Below are 5,616 nucleotides of genomic sequence, written 5' to 3'. Positions count from 1 at the left end.
TATAATATAATATAATATAATATAATATAATATAATATAATATAATATAATATAGCATTAATAACATTTTTGTTGTTTATAATTTTCTGCTTCCAAACATTTAAAACCTTTAACGTTACAACGTTACATGAGACCAATAATGTTTGCTAATAATAATTTTATATAACTTTGTTCGCGGCAGCAGCTCTGATTTGTTTGGTTTTTTGTGTTCAGGTGTTTTATTTTTGGATATTTATTCCCTCCGGTTCTGGATGATGAGCAGCTGCATCAGTTTTAGCTCTTATTGTTTAACCTTCAGGCGGTTGTTATGTGTAACCATGGCAACAAGGTGTTACTGCTGGGAGAAGCTAATTAGCATCTTAAGGAAGCTCTGCTAACACCTGACAGCAGAGAGAAGGAGGAAGTTAAAACGTCTCTTCCATTCACCGCAATACTAAAAAAACACAGGAAGGAGCAAAGGAAGTGGATTAGCACAGCTAGCTAGCAGCTGATGACATCATTCATGACGTTTTACTGTGAAATATCGTCTCTGCTGCCCGGATACTGAGCTGTTAGCATGTTAGCATGAAACTGTCATGCTGCCACAGTCTTCAGTCAGAGGCTTCTACAGACTGGCTGCGATACTGACTGCTACAGGAGATCCTTCCTGCCCACAGCGACTCTGAACAAATTTCAGTGATTTGATATTTAAATGAAGGAAAACTTGTTTATGGGACGTTAAGTTGGTTTTTACCTGACAAATAAACTTCATTAAGAAACATTTTCTAATTTATTAAAATGGATTTTAGTGGATAATAAACAGAAAATGAACAGATACAGAATCTGGACCGTCTAAAGTAAGTAAATTGTTTTATTTTTAATGATAAAATGAGTTTTTCTTAATAATTGATGATGAAGGTGACGAGTATCAGTGATCTGAGCTCAGAAAGGAAAACTTTTTTTCCCCACAGGCTGAGTGATTATAAGCGAGACTGAAACTAATGTGTTTGTTTCTGTTTCCCAGTAATTATTTAGCAGAGGAAGGAGCCGTCGCTTCCTCTGGCCTCTCAGCTCCAAATAAAAAGATCATTAATGTGAAACATTGATTTTAACTCATAACTTTTAGTTTTTGTCCTGCAACCTGACATAAAGTCGTCTGAATCGACATGAACAAAAACTGGAAAATCAGGGAGAAAAAATTAATTTGTGACCCTTCAAATTAAGAGCTAAAAATTTATTTAACCAACGAAAACTTTCTGAACATCAGTCAGAACCTCCATCTGCTCTGATTAAAGGCTGGAGCAAATTTTAACTGTTTTCATTACGATAAAGTATCGCAGAACTCACAGACCATAGGGGGCGCTGTTCGTAAAGTTAGCCAAAAATCACTTAGATTATTCAGCTGTTTTCACCAAAGTAATACTTAGTTAGCAAACTAAATATTTAGTTAGAATCTGGATATTAAATATTTAACGAGATTGCTAACTAAACATCAAGTTAGCAAGCTAATACTTATTTTCAAGCTAAATATTTAGTTTGTTAAAAGAAATCCTTCGTTGTTACAAAATTTATACCCAAGTACATATTTAGTTTAGAGCTAAATACTTAAAGAAAACTGTGTGTAAAAATAAATATTTAGTTTCTTCCAGAAAAGGATCATCAGTTAACATCAACTAAATAGTTTCAAATATCACATTTAATCAAATAATTTCATGCTTGTTTACTGTTTCCTCCTTATGTTTATTGTTGATCTTTTTCAAATGTCTCCTAAAATTGGAAAGGAGGTTTTTATGCTTTAGATCATTTGTGCATTTTTTATTACACAAATTAATTTTCTCTAAAATGTAAGAAAATACTTAAACTGCTGCAGGTTTTAATTTACAATTAGGCCACAGCAAAAACATCAACTGGAAAATGTCGACAAAGTCGTCAGGATTTAGGCCATTAGCTCGAAGTGGATCAATATTTAATAATAAAATGCGGTAAGCTGCGAGAGCTATTTGTGGCCTGAAGACTCCCTGCTGTGTCTCTTTTCTCATGACGAGGTTGTTACCAACGGCGACCGTAAACGGCAACCGCAGAGAGGTGCATCGTGAGCTGCCACCTGGATGGCACCTCCTTTCTGGAAACAAGGAGTGAGAAGCCGCTAACAAGTTAGCATGTCTGCATGGGTGCAAAGCTGCAGGGACACACACATAGAAAACCAACACACACACACACACACACACACGTAAAAAACCAACACACACACACACACACACACACACACACACACACACACACGGAGAAAACCAACACACACACACACATAGAAAACCAACACACACACACATAGAAAACCAACACACACACACACATAGAAAACCAACACACACACATAGAAAACCAACACACACACATAGAAAACCAACACACACACACACACACACACACACACACACACACACACACACACACACACACACACACACACACAGAGCAGACATTCTCTCGCTCCCTCTGCGCTTGTTGAGAGGTTTATGGGATCAGAGGGACGATGCGTCAGAAACTGTCCGTCTTTCTGGGTTTGTGTGTTAAAATGCTGTTTTTGTGGCGTTCAGCTGCTGCAGGATTCAGGTCCTGACAGGCTCAACAGGAACCGGAGCGAGCCTCCGCCTGTTACACGCTGTTCCTAAACACACCGCCCCGCGCAGCCCTCAGCCAGTCCAAAGCATTTCTGACATTTTTTTCACCCTTTTCTGGTTCTGAGTCCCTGAAAGACTCTGTTCAGCCTGGAGACGAGAGGTTTTATTCAGACGTTTGATGAACTTTTGTAAATCCTTCAAATCAAATCACCGAGTGTTTCTTGTAATCTGTCAGTTCTTCAGACTCTGAGTTTCAGCAGCTAAAGATTTTCACTTTCTTGTGCAGTAACTTATTTCTGACTCATGAATTATTCAGGAGTAAAGAAAAATCACCTTAACTCAAGTATTATGTCTAAACACAACAAATTACTTCATATCAGGATAAAAACAAGCATCGAAGCAGCAAAGGGCAAAGTAATGCTAACCTGCTAATGCGCTAACAGCAGAGCTAATTCTTTGGTTAGCAGTCTTGCTAACTTAGCTTCACCTAATTAGTTTTTACAGATAAATTCTAAAGTGCTACTTTAATTAGTTATTTCCTGAACTTTCAGGAAAAAGCTTTCTAAAAGAAAAACATAATTGGGTTGAAGATGGCACACGATTCGTCAACGGGCCAATGGCAGCTAGGTGAAGAGATGCTATTGGCTCCCAGCATGTCATGTGACCTGGTTGTTCAACTCAGAAGGGAAGCTGAACATAATGTTGTGCAACTCTGCAGTTTTCCATTGTTTTCAGCTTTAGCGCTTTAGCATTAGCTTCCCCTGAATACAATGTTGGTATAGCGCTTTAGCATTAGCTTCCCATGAATACAATGTTGGTGTAGCGCTTTAGCATTAGCTTCCCATGAATACAATGTTGGTGTAGCGCTTTAGCATTAGCTTCCCCTGAATACAATGTTGGTATAGCGCTTTAGCATTAGCTTCCCATGAATATCACTGCTCTAGTTGCTCCTCCACTGCCATCAGTGTTTGTCCCTCTCATTAGCATAAACCTCCATGTTTATGTTTTACGTTAGCTGAAATGTTTCCAAGTCCAACATGTCTCGTACCCGACTCGGACTTACAGCTTTTAGCTTTCCAGCTCCCAGACTGTGAACTTTCCAACAGCTAATGTTCATCTGAAAGTCACCTGACCTAAAAAAGAAAAACACCCTACAGTTCTCTCCAGGAATGTGGTAAATTTATCATATTTATTTAACGACCTGCTCAGCAGGTGGTCGTTATTTTCCCAAAGCGACATCTTGCAGCTTTCATTTAAAATAGGCCACATAATGGGAGAAAAAAACAAAACATAAGTTATTTCTGTTGGTAAGTGAGGCTTTATTTCAGAGCAGCACGTTTAAAAGTAACCTGTGAAAAATTATATCGGCTTGGTGTTAAAAAATCTCTCTCACATTCTTCATTTGTCCTTCCAAACCTCCCACTCACCTCAACCTCCCCTCATTCCTCGTCAAGGTCTCCCCCTCCGAACGCCGGACCACAACGCTGCCGGTAAACCGAGCCGCACGCGTTTCTGCATTACAGAGCAATTACAGCTTAATGGCTGCAAAGATTCATTATGAACATTCATCCACCCTTTAAATATTTTAAGAGAATACCACTTTAATGAGGAGGCACTTTTCATGTTTCATTCCCACCTGAAAGCCTCAGAATGTCTCAGTTTTTCCTTTCTTTAGGGATCTGCCTCCATTTTCCTTCCTCTGTTTTTAATTCCTTCGCATTGATTCTCGTTTAACTTTAACAGTTTGAAATTAACATGAAGCAAAGAGAGAGAAGAGAAACTGAAAATTAAGTGAAAATGACAGAAAATGTTCCAAATCTATTCACTGTACATCAAAAGATTTTAAATAACATATTTAATATTTTATTTCTCTGTTAGCTGACAAGAGTCAAGCTAAGAGCTAACTAGACTGAAACTAAGAGTTAAGCTACTCAAAGATAGCTTACAGCTAATCAAAGCAAATCTGAAACTCCAGCTGCTCAATGTTAGCTTGACAGCTAACCACAGTAAACTTAATGTTAACAGCTACTAGTAAAACATCAAACAGCTAAACAAAGTAATACAGCTACAGACAGGTACTGACAACTGACAGGTAAACTAGCTTAAGTTAACAGCTAATTGGATTTAACTTAACTAGTCAAAGTAATGCTAACCGTTAACGAGAGTTAGCTTCACAGCTAGCAAAAATCAAGCTCAACAACTAGTGACAGCTACGCAAAGGCAAGCAGAACCAACAGCTCTGAATGGCAGGCTGGGCTACTCAAATAGCTGCTGTGAGTCAGACTAAGAGCTACTCAACGCCTAGCCAACAGCTAATCACATCCAAGCTAACTTCCTGTAGCAGCTAGCTGTGCTCCAGTGCTAATGCTAACCTGTATTTATCTGCTTTTACTGGATTTCTAAATGTAAAGTTTCGTTTTAGTTCACCATAAACTGTATGGCAAACCTACTAACCACTCTGCATTGCTGAAATATTAGTTCATGGTCATGTGATGCGATGTTTAGCTATTACAAAACAGAATTTATAAAACGTTATAAACACTCTTTGGAGTTTGAGGAATGCTTGGTTCGTACAGGAAACGGCCCGATGATTTAAAGGTCGGTGTTTTTAAACAAATAATGTCACCGTGGAGCAGCAAGCAGGCTACGTCCGCAGCGGGGCTGGCTTGGTTTACAATACGTACAAGTGTATTGGCAGAGTCTGTCACACAGACAAGGAATGGTTGGTTAAATTAAACACACACACACACACACCCACACACACACACACACACACACACACACAGGAGATTCAGGGACCAGATGTCAGGAGGGCAAAGTGTGACACTTGACTGAGAACAGGCCTCGCTGGAGTTTGTGTGTATCTCTGTGTGCAGCACTCCATAACTGCATTGATTTTCAGAGAGAACCTACTAACACAGGCTGAAACACACACACACACACACACACACACACACACAGTAAAGTGAAGGCTTCCCCTTTGAAAACCACATAAGACATGTCTGGACACGGA

Source organism: Poecilia latipinna, unplaced genomic scaffold, assembly GCF_001443285.1.
Source record: "Poecilia latipinna isolate Pla-1442-1.1 unplaced genomic scaffold, P_latipinna-1.0 Scaffold727, whole genome shotgun sequence".
Lineage (NCBI taxonomy): Eukaryota > Metazoa > Chordata > Actinopteri > Cyprinodontiformes > Poeciliidae > Poecilia > Poecilia latipinna.
The sequence above is the reverse complement of the archived record's forward strand: the minus strand, read 5'-3'. Positions refer to the sequence as shown.